General features: G+C 37.8%; 1 protein-coding gene across 1 annotated transcript in view; it reads left to right on the top strand.

Annotated features, from left to right (window-relative positions):
* The window catches only part of MAATS1 (MYCBP-associated, testis expressed 1), a 114,123-nt gene extending 104,633 nt beyond the window's left edge, over positions 1–9,490 (top strand). The window contains exon 15 of the mRNA XM_010845419.1: positions 8,728–9,490. The gene's annotated coding sequence lies outside the window, so the exon portion shown is untranslated. The remainder of the gene's footprint in view (positions 1–8,727) is intronic.
* The last annotated feature ends 2,908 nt before the right edge of the window (positions 9,491–12,398 follow it).

Raw genomic sequence — 12,398 nt, forward strand, 5'->3', positions numbered from 1 at the left:
CTGCATTTCAGACTCTTTTGTTGACTATGATGGCCACTCCATTTCTTCTGAGGGATTCCTGCCCACAGTAGTAGATAAAATGGTCATCTGAGTTAAATTCACCCATTCCAGTCCATTTCAGTTCGCTGATTCCTAGAATGTCAACATTCACTCTTGCCATCTCTTGTTTGACCACTTCCAATTTGCCTTGATTCATGGACCTGACATTCCAGGTTCCTATGCAATATTGCTCTTTACAGCATTGGAACTTGCTTCTATCACCAGTCACATCCACAGCTGGGTATTCTTTTTGCTTTGGCTCCATCCCTTCATTCTTTCTGGAGTTATTTCTCCACTGATCTCTAGTAGCATATTGGGCACCTACTGACCTGGGGAGTTTCTCTTTCAGTATCCTATCATTTTGCCTTTTCATACCGTTCTTGGGGTTCTCAAGGCAAGAGTACTGAAGTGGTTTGCCATTCCCTTCTCCAGTGGACCACATTCTGTCAGATCTCTCCACCATGACCCGCCCATCTTGGGTTGCCCCACGGGCATGGATCAGTTTCATTGAGTTAGACAAGGCTGTAGTCCTAGTGTGATTAGATTGACTAGTTTTCTGTGAGTATGGTTTCAGTGTGTTTGCCTTCTGATGCCTTCTTGCAACACCTACTGTCTTACTTGGGTTTCTCTTACCTTGGGCATGGGGTATCTCTTCACGGCTGCTCCAGCAAAGCGCAGCCGCTGCTCCTTACCTTGGACGAGGGGTATCTCCTCACCGCCACCCTTCCATATGAAGACTCACATAACTCAACCTCAAAAAAAAAAAAAAATAAGAGAGGATCTGAGTAGACTTTCCAAAAAAGACACACAGATGGCCAACAGGCACATGAAAAGATCCTCAACATCAATAATCAGAGAAATGCAAATCAAAACCACAGTGAGATATCACTTCATATCTCACATTTGTCAGAATGGCTGTTATCAAAAAGACCACAAATAAAAAGTATTGGAGAGGTTGTAGAGAAAAGAGAATCTCATGCACTGTCAGCAAAAATGTCAATTGGTACAGCCACTATGGAGAATGGTATGGAGATTCCTCAAAAAATTAAAAACAGACCACTGTATGATCCAGCAATTCCATTGCTGGTATTATCCAAAGAAAATGAAAATAATTAGGAAAGGTATGTGTATCCCTATTTTCATAGTAGCATTATTTACAACTGTTAAGATATAGAAGTAACATAAGTACCCATTAGTAAATGAATGAATAAAGATGTGGTAAATATACACAGTGGAATATTACTCATAAGAAAGAAGGAAAGTTTGCCATTGGTGATGACATGGATGGAACCAGAGACTATTATGCTAAGTGAAGTAAATCAGACAGAGAAAGAGAAATACGGTCTGATTTCACTTACATGTGAGATCTAAAAAACAAAAGGAAACAGAAAATATAACCATATAGAAACAGTGTCATAGCTATAGAGACAAACAGGTGGTTGCCATGGTTTCCAGAAGGGAAGGGGTAGGTGGGAGAGAGAAATATGTGAGAGAGATAAGAGGTACAAACTTCTAGCTGCAAAATAAATGAGTCACGGGTATGAAATATGCAGTTTGGAGAACATAGTCAATAATTATGTTATATCTTTGCATGGCGATAGACTTATCATGCTGATCATTTTGACATGTATAGAAAAATCGGATCACTTTGTTGTGTAACTGGAACTAACATAATTTTGTAGGTCAAGTATACTTTAAAAACAAACTCAGAAAAAGATCAGATTTGTGCTTACCAGAGGTGTAAGAGGAAAAGGGGAAATCGGACAAATGCAATCAAAAGGTATAAACTTTCAGTTATAAGATAAATAAGTACCAGGGATGAAATAAACATGATAAATAAAATCAACATTGCTGTGTGTTACATATGAAAAATTTTAAGAGAGTAAATACTAAGGGTTCTCATCTAAAAAAGGAAAGAAAAAGAAAATATGTTTCTGCTACTTAAGCTGCCTAGTCTAAGGCATTTTGTTCTGGCATCCTGAACTAAGGCACTTAGTATGCTCAAAGAAATGAAAATCAATATTGAAATTTTTAAGAGAACAAGAAACGACTTAAAAAACAATATATAGCAGATTCTGAAGAAAGTAGAAATTCTAGAATTTAAAAATATAGCAGTCAACATGAGAAACTCAAAGAGCAGGGTATATACAGCTGAAGAGAAAAATAGCAAAGTAGAAGATCAGAATAATTTATGTAGAAAGAATCAGAGAGCCAAAGAGTTGGAAACGACAGAAGAGGATAGAGTGGGACAACTTAATCCTTAGGAAGGAACAAAAGGATAGTAGGCATGGACTACTGATTCCAGAACTTTGACTTCTAACAGAAGATATGTGTTGGGAAATTATATAAAATATGAATTTTCTGAAACTGATAAAAGTCAATGTTTAGAAGGCTTCTCAACCCTGAGTAGACAAAAAGAAATCTATATCTATATACATTTTAATATGACTACTGAAAAGAAATCTTAAAAGTGTTAAGAAAGAAAAGATGAATTACCTTCAGAAGAGCAACAATTATGCTGACAGTTAGCTTCTCACCAGAAACAAAAACAGAAAATAATGGAATGATATATTCAGTGTGCTTAAATAGTATTAATAAAGTAGAATTCTGTACCTTGCAAAAATACTCTTTGAGAATGACAGGAAAAAGACATTTTCATATAAATGAAACAGAAAATTTGTCACTATGAGATGTTCTTTAAGCAAAAGGAAAATTGGAAGGCTGGACATAAATGAAGGATTAACATATGGATAAATATGTATTGACTGCATATAACAACAATAATAAGAAACAGCAACAATGGCAGCAACTCAGTTATACAACAATAGAAGTATGTAAGTTAAAAAGGGCATAGATGGATTAAATTGTCCTACCTTTGTCTACGAGGATAAAAGTATCATCTAATATTATGACTGATAACTCAAGGAAACATTTTGTATCCTTTAGGGTAACTCCTAAAGGATACTGAAAACATGTGTGATGTTTAAACCAATAGAAGAAAATGGAATAAACAAAAAACATTGAATACAAAAGGAGGGCAGAAAGGAGAGGAAAAAGGAAACAGAACCAATAGAAAGCACTGAATAAAATGATAGGTGTTTATCACTGATTTGTCATTAATTACACTAAATGTAGATAGACTAAATGCTCAAAATCAGAATTTGTCAGACTGAATTTTAAAAGACTCAGTTGTATACCTAAAATTTTATGAGACATATATTAAGTCTAAATACTCAGAATGGTTACAAAAAGAGTAAAAGATACCATGAAAACATCATCCACAAGAAAGCTGAGGTAACTATATTAATAACAAGGTTTTAAGCCAGAAAGCACTTATTAGAGCAAAAGAGGGACACTTCAGGTTTAATTCACTGGGAAGGCAAAGTGATTCACAATTTTAGTATATCTAGTAACATGGCTTTTTTGGAGGAGGCCAAACTACAGGTTGCTGGGAGGGACTGGGGGCAGGAGGAGAAGGAGATGACAGAGGATGAGATGGCTGGGTGGCATCACCGACTCGATGGACATGAGTTTGAGTAAACTCCGGGAGTTGGTGATGGACAGGGAGGCCTGGCGTGCTGAGATTCACGGGGTCGCAAAGAGTCGGACATGCTGAGTGACTGAACTGAACTGAACTGAAACTACAGGGAGGGAACACAGTCCCACCCATAGCAGAAAACTGGATTAAAGGTTTACTGAGCATGGCCTTGCCCACTAGAGCAAGACCCAGTTTTCCCTACAGCCAGACCCTCCCATCAGGAAGCTTCTATAAGCCTCTTATCCTCATCCATCAGAGGGCAGACAGAATGAAAACCACAATCACAGAAAACTAACCAAACTAATCACATGGATCACAGCCTTCTAACTCAATGCAACCATTAAGCTATGCTGTGTAGGGCCACCCAAGACGGATGGGCCATGGTGGAGAGTTCTGACAAAATGTGGTCCACTGGAGAAGGGAATGGCAAACCACTTCAGCATTCTTGCCCTGAGAACCCCATGAACAATATGAAAAGGCAAAAAGATAGGACACTGAAAGATGAGCTCCCCAGGTCTGTAGGTGCTCAATATGCTACTGGAGAAGAGCCGAGAAATAGCTCCAGAAGGAATGAAGAGGCTGAGCCAAAGCAGAAACAGCACCCAGCTGTGGATGTGCCTGGTGGTGAAAGTAAAGTCTGATGCTGTAAAGAACAATACTGTGTAGGAACCCGGAATGTTAGGTCCCTGAATCAAGGTAAATTGGAAGTGATCAAACAAGAGATGGCAAGAGTAAACATCGACATTTTAGGAATCAGTGAACTAAAATGGATGGGAATGTGAGTATTTAATTCAAATGACCATTACATCTACTACTGTGGGCAAGAATCCCTTAAAAGAAATGGAGTAGCCCTCATAGTCAACAAGAGTCCAAAATGCAATACTTGGGTGTAATCGCAAAAACAACAGAATGATCTCTGTTCATTTCCAGGGCAAACCATTCAGTATCACAGTAATCCAAGTATGCCCCAACCACTAATGCTGAAGAAGCTGAAGTTGAATGGTTCTATGAAGACCTAAAAAAAAAAAAAATGTTGGAGAGGATGTGGAGAACCTAGAAAGCATATTAAAAAGCAGAGACATCACTTTGCCAACAAAGGTCTGTCTAGTCAAAGCTATGGTTTTTCCAGTAGTCATGTATGGATGTGAGAGTTGGACCATAAAGAAGGCTGAGTGCCAAAGAATTAATGCTTTTAAGTGTGGTGTTGGAGAAGACTCTTGAGAGTCCCTTGGACTGCAAGGAGATCAAACCAGTCAATCCTAAAAGAAATCAACCCCGAATATTCATTGGAAGGACTGATGCTCAAGTTGAAGCTCCAATACTTTGGCCACCTGATGCAAAGAGCTGACTCACTGGCAAAGACCCTGATGCTGGGAAAGATTGAAGGTGGGAGGAGAAGGGGACGACAGGACGAGATGATTCAATGGTATCACTGATTCAATGGACATGAGTTTGAGCAGGCTCCAGGAGGTGGTGAAGGACAAGAAAGCTTGGTGTGCTATAGTGCACTGGGTCGCAAAGAGTCAGACATGACTGAACAACAACATGATTCTAGGAAATGTTATCAGTATCCCTGTATCAGGGACTGATGTACTGAGCAGAGGGAAAAAACATTTAAAAATGGAAGATTTGAGATACATAGTTAAGAAACTTAAATGGGCATTTTAGAATACTATACCCAATAACTCCAGGATGCATATTATTTTTAAGCACACATAAAACATTTGCAAAAACTGATTATATACTGTGTCATAAAACAAGTATCAACCATTTCAAAGAGTTGAAATCATGCCCGTGTGTCCTCTGATTAAAAAAAAAAAGCAATGAAACTAGAAATTAATGACAAGATAATTGTAATATGTTTGGAAATTAAATGCAAATGTAAATCTGTTCAAAGGAAGTATTGTAACAGAAACTAGAAAATATTTTGAGCTGAAAAATGACAAAAATGCTATGTAAATATCCAATTTGTGAAATGCTGCTGCTGTGATGCTTAGAAGGAAATTTATAGGCTTAGAGGCATTTATTAGAACAGAAAAGATGAAAATAAGATTAAGTATCCTTTTTTAGAAGTTAGAAAAGGAAATTAGATGCAAAAAAAGTAAAAGGAAGGAAATTAACAGAAATCAAAACAGAAAATAGACATCTTCTGATGCTGGGAAGGATATAGTAGGTAGCTGCAACAATTACCTGTGGCGGATTCATTTTGATATTTGGCAAAACTAATACAATTATGTAAAGTTTAAAAATAAAATAAAATTAGGGAAAAAAAAGAAAAAATAATTGATATATTGTAAGTGTCATTTTTAAACAGGGAAGAGCTGTGGAAATAAAGGGGACTCAATGAACTAAAGGGTAGACAGGAAAGAGTTCTTCCTAAGTGATCTGTGATCACTGGCCATTTTTTTCCCCTCGGGACATTGGTAACATCTAGGCATAAGACTTTACTAGGGGAAACAGAAACCAGCAAGGCTTTTAGAGTCTATTGTTTGGGGGTGGAGGGAGGTATGGATTGGAATCTAGAGGAGCCCCAAATGCCGATTTTCCCCCAGAGCTTTAGGGTTTTGGTGGACAACTCTTTTACTAATGGAAAAATGTTTGAATCTATCATGTGTTATTCACCTAGCTTTGTTAATGTGATCCTTACTCAGTCTTGAGGATTTAATCATTGTTGAATCCATGTTCCATGATTTTTTCTTTGGTCAGAAATAGCGGAATATCTTAAATTGCCCTGTGACTCTGATGTTCAATGGCTTAGCAATGGTAACACTGTAGTGTGATTTTTTTGAACTCAAAACAAGATTGAGATTTTTCTAAGAAAGAAAGTGACCCTCAACCACTATCATGGAATACTGAGTGACTTTGGAATCAGCTTTTGCTGCAGACTTGGTAATATTTTTTTAATGAATCCAACCTAAAATTACAAAGTAACACAGAGCTTATATGCAGAATTTATAGTATGGTAAAGTCATTTCAGTGGCAACTAACATTGTCTGAATCACAAATAATGGTAAGCTACTTTATATACTTCCCCTGCTGGCAAAGCTAAAAAAATAAGAAGGTCTCCATTCCCATGCATATTTGCAGTGAATGTATTTTCTGAACTTAAACTATAATTCCAGGAAGACTTTTTGGACCTTGGAACAAGTGCAAAGAAAATTTCCATGTTCAAAGTTATTTAAGTGTGCAATGGAAGCATGTCCACCTAACCTTCAATTGGAAGTGATTAATCTACATTGTAATGATGTGCTAAAAGGCATTAAATATCAAGAGAAGAAGTTATTGGAATTCTATAGGTGCCTTCCAGGCAATAAATATGCACAATTAAAAGTATATGCTTGGGGCTTCCCTGGTGGCTCAGTGATAAGGAATCTGCCTGCTGATGTAGGAGACACAGGTTCCATCTCTGATCCAGGAAGATAAAGCCCATACACAATTATTGAGCCTGTGCTCTAGAGTCTGGGAGCCAAAACTACTGAACCCATGTGCCACAGCTACTGAAGCCCGCACGATCTAGAGTCTGTTCTCCGCAACAAGAGAAGCCATTGCGATGAGAAACCCGCACACCAGTAGAGTAGCCCTTGCTCTCTGAAACTAGAGAAAAGCCCACACAGCAGTGAAGACCCAGCACAGTCAAAAAGAAACAAAAAGTATTTTTTTTTAAATCCTATGTTTATGGATTGAGATCAGTATTGCCAGCACCTATCTGTGAAAGACTTTTCTGAAATTGAAATACAGTTGATTTACACATTGTGTTGCTTTCAGGTGTACAGCAAAAAGATTTGGTTTAAAATTGTTTTCCATTATATGTTGTTGCAAGCTACTGAATATAGTTCCCTGGCTATACAGTAAATCCTGGTTGTTTATTTATACATGGTAGTGTGTATCTATTAATCACACATTCCTAATTTATCCCTCCTTTGCTCCTTTCCTCTTTGGTGAGTTTCTTTCCCATGTCTGTGAGTCTGTTTCTGTTTTGTAAATAAGTTCATTTGTACTGTTTGTTAGATTCCACATATAAGTGATACCATATATTTGTCTAAAAAATAGTTTCAAAACTGAAATAGGGGAAAGTCTCATTGCCCATCACCATTAACAGATGATCATCTGTAATCAGTTTTAATTTCTGAACCCCAATTAATCAAAATGGTGTTCCCTAAATAAGAGTTTCATTCTTTTCTTCAGGAGACTTGTATTGCAAAAAAAAAAAAAAACAAACCTGTAGTCAGTTATTATTACTATCTTTTGAGTTTTATCAATGAATTTGTTTTCTTTCTTGTTATTTTAGTACCTACATAATATGCGCACTTTTGTATTTTGGCCCATAAAGTCTAAAATATTTACCGTCAGGCCCTTTTTCTTCAAAGTCTGTTAATTCCTATTCTACAGCAGATAAAAAGAATGAAGAACTAAATATAAACACATGGATGAATCTCAAAAATATAATAATTGAAAAAAGCCAAATTAAGAAAAGTCTACAGTATGAGACTATATCAAGGTCAAAATCAGCACTAAACTACTGTATTGCAGAATAGTGATTATTTTTAGAGGGTAAGGAGAGGGTTGTGATTGGGACTAAGTGGGAGCTTATGGGATTTCTTGACCTGGGTGATATCTACAGAGATTAGTAGTACACATTTTTTCATTAAGTTGCACATTGACTTTTTTTATGCTTTGCTTTATGTGTCATATTCTGTAGTTAAAAGTTAGAAATATCTATGTGTATATACAGACATGTACATAGATGTATTATGCCTGCATATACACAGAATAATCCTGGAAAGATCAAGATCTTGGTAATCACCTATTGCTGGGCATGTAAACTGAGGACTGGAGGTCAGACTGAAGGGAAAGAGGCTTACTTTCCTCACATTTCTGTCCTTTTGTAGTCTCAATTTTTTTTTTACAACGTGTATGTATTAATTTTTCAGTTATAACCCAGTTAATGCAGAGTTTTTTTAAGTGCTAGAATTTAGAAACTGAGACCCTGTGAGTTAGGAAATGTTTGGGGCCCAAAAGCAGCAGAACTGAGCTATGTCTGGACTCTGTAATTGTATCACAGTAATTTTTCGGATGTGTTGATCTGTTAATGGTTGTTTCTAGAATGATGACATAATCATAAACATTTGTGTGTGTGTGTTTTTTTACAGACTATTTTTAAAGAGAAGCTTTTTAAAGAGAACTTTTTAAAGAGAAGCTGTACAAATCATCATCGTAGAGAATTCCAGTTGTCTGCCCTTCTTCCCAGATGTGCAGCTCTTAGGGCTTGTCAGTGTGTGATGCATGAAGAAACAGATTTCTTTTCTTTGAACTCCCAGTGATTTAAAGTGATTTTCAGTAATGACAATCAAATGAAGGAGCTTTATTCTCTCTGGTATTTCCTAGATGCTCTACTTAAAGAGAAAATTTTCTCATGACTCATTTCAACGTTTCATTCACTACAAAGATATACCAGCTTGTTGAGTCAAATATAAATCAGTAAAAAAAAAAAAAAAAATATTACTGAATATTTCTTAAGTGGTTTGGGTTTGCTGTTCAGAGTGTATTGGCATTACCTGTTAAGGTTGAAAATATGCAATCCCCATGACCCAGTATGTCATTGTCCAGTAGAAATGCAGAGTACGTGCACTAACAGGTGTGACAAGACTGCCATAGCAGTACTATTTACACTGGCTCAGAACTGGAAATCCAAACAACTGTCTACAGAGAAACAGAAAAATAAGCCCTAGGATATCCATGCGATGTCATGTCAAGTTACCATTGAGCTTTAGCTCTGAGAAGTATATTCATGAAACACCCATGGAGAGGGTGCTGCTGGAGACCTATCTGCCCATCCCACATGCTGACAAGAGTTAGGGTTGAATGGATCTCTCCTCATTTAAAGATCAGAAAATAGGAAAAACAGGGACTTCGCTGGTGGTCCAGTGACTAAGACTCTGCATGCCCAGCACAGGAGGCCTGGGGTTTGATCCCTAGTCAGGGAACTAGATCCCACATGCCACAAGTAAAGATCCAATGTGCCACAACTAAAGCCAAATGGATGGATAAATATTAAAAAAAAAAAAAATAGGAAAAACATTAAAAAACCAAAAGCGTCAACAAAAAAATCAACATGGGACTCATGTAAAGAGCTTACAAAAGAAAGTGTATGTTATGTGAACACAGAATAAAAGCCTATCTTAGAAAATATCTTACTATGGAAACAAGAAAAGCTTCAGACTGGTGTTTTTAATAGGATGCAAAAAGAAATGGCCCCTTAGAAAACTGAAGCAAGGATTAATAAGAACAGAGGTTAGCCCTGAATGACCAATCCTACAAGCAACTAGAATTCTTATAATAAAATGGGCAACATTTTTATGTTTTTGTTTTGTTTGCCTTGAGGATCACTGATCAACAGAAAAGTAGCACAATTAAGCGGCAATTGAATTTTATTTTGTTCCTTTAAAAATGCTAACCCTGGGTCTTTCCTGGTAGTCCAGTGGCTAAGACCCCACACTCCCAATGCAGGGGGCCTGAGTTCAATTCCTGGTCAGGGAACTAGATCCCACATGCCAAAACTAAGAGGTTCACATGCCATAGTGAAAGATTCCACATGTCACAACTAAACCTGGTGCAGCCAAATTAAAAAAAAAATGCTTAACATTAACTAGGTAAAAGGTATTCACTTTTGAAATGAAAAATCAGGAAGACAAACTGAGAAGACATGAGTTGGATGATGGGAGAGAAGGTGGGCGGAAGACTGTGGTACAGCAGGGAACATGAGACTTTCAGTCAAGGGCCAGTTAGTAACTTTTTTAGACTTTGCAGGGAAGATGGTCTCTGTTGCAACTACTCAACTCTGCCATTTTAGGACAGAAAAGGGTAACAAATGAATGAACATTGCTGTGTTCCAAAAATAAGCTTTTTATACAAAAATTGGCAGGCCAGATTAGGTCCCTGAGCCATAGTTTGCCCATCCCTGCTATACCACAGTGAACTGTAAAATCAATACCTACTTATAATATAGGATTTAAAGCAGCTTATAATAAAGAACATAAAATGAAACTTCAGTTAAGTTCAGTTACTCAGTCGTGTCCGACTCTTTGTGACCCCATGAATAGCAGCACGCCAGGCCTCCCTGTCCATCACCAACTCTCGGAGTTTACTCAAACTCATGTCCATCGAGTCAGTGATGCCATCCAGCCATCTCATCCTCTGTCGTCCCCTTCTCCTGCCTCCAATCCCTCCCAGCATCAGAGTCTTTTCCAGTAAGTCAACTCTTCGCGTGAGGTGGCCAAAGTACTGGAGTTTCAGCTTTAGCATCAGTCCTTCCAAAGAAATCCCAGGGCTGATCTCCTTTAGAATGGACTGGTTGGATCTCCTTGCAGTCCAAGGAACTCTCAAGAATCTTCTCCAACACCACAGTTCAAAAGCATCAATTCTTCAGCGTTCAGCCTTCTTCACAGTCCAACTCTCACATCCATACATGACCACTGGAAAAACCATAGCCTTGACTAGACGTTCGGAACTTTGTTGACAAAGTAATGTCTCTGCTTTTCAATATGCTGTCTAGGTTGGTCATAACTTTCCTTCCAAGGAGTGTCATTTAATTTCATGGCTGCAGTCACCATCTGCAGTGATTTGGGAGCCCCCAAAAATAAAGTCTGACACTGTTTCCACTGTTTCCCCATCTATTTCCCATGAAGTGACGGGACTGGATGAAATGATCTTAGTTTTCTGAATGTTGAGCTTTAAGCCAACTTTTTCACTCTCCACTTTCACTTTCATCAAGAGGCTTTTTAGTTCCTCTTCACTTTCTGCCATAAGGGTGGTGTCATCTGCATATCTGAGGTTATTGATATTTCTCCCGGCAATCTTGATTCCAGCTTGTGCTTCTTCCAGCCCAGCATTTCTCATGATGTACTCTGCATATAAGTTAAATAAGCAGGGTGACAATATACAGCCTTGACGTACTCCTTTTCGTATTTGGAACTAGTCTGTTGTTCCATGTCCAGTTCTAACTGTTGCTTCCTGACCTGCATACAGGTTTCTCAAGAGGCAGGTCAGGTGGTCTTGTATTCCCATCTCTTTCAGAAATAATTTACAACAGAATATTTTCTAAAAATTTTTATCCTTATATTATCTTCTAAACTAAGCTTTGTGTTTAGACAAGAAAAAAACTAAAAGATATTACAAAATTATCATTAGCTAATTGAAATTTACTAAGAAAGGAAAGCTTTTTCCTGATACTGGCAACTCTGTTTTTAATGACTAGAGTCGAAACACATCCACCTTAGTCTTTGCTCTTGGAAACAAAATATCCTGAGTGATGAGCAAAACTTGTGTTTAAAACCCTGTGATCATGACAGCTGGAGCCATAAAGTGGGTTAGGGCTGCTACACTAGTACAGTCAGTAGTAATGTAGAATCACAACAAACTAATTTCTGAGGGAGGAAATGGTTTTTGCATGGAAGCATAATTAGTTACAGTGAATCCCTGTGCTTTTTGACAAAGGCATTGCCTCTCTTCAAAATGCTTAAAAATAGGCAAGGTACAGTGCAAGGAAGCAGTTTGTAGTGTGAGTAAAGGATCTTTTGGGGATGAGAAACTGTTGGCACAAAATTTGGGGGGAGTCCAAATTCCTGAAGTGCAGAGCTCTCAGACAATTGAATTCTGAGTATATGTTAGGTTAGGGCAGCTCCCACTACTAACTCTCATCCCTCTCGATTCTAGATCCTTGTACCCACCTGGGAGTAGAGTTGCATGTACTAAGACCTGGAGTGCTTTTACGCAGCAAGCATACATGGAAAGTAACCCAGTAGATTTCAGTCTCTAACCGATC

Source organism: Bison bison, unplaced genomic scaffold (assembly GCF_000754665.1).
Source record: "Bison bison bison isolate TAMUID 2011002044 unplaced genomic scaffold, Bison_UMD1.0 scf7180017864215, whole genome shotgun sequence".
Taxonomy (NCBI): domain Eukaryota; kingdom Metazoa; phylum Chordata; class Mammalia; order Artiodactyla; family Bovidae; genus Bison; species Bison bison.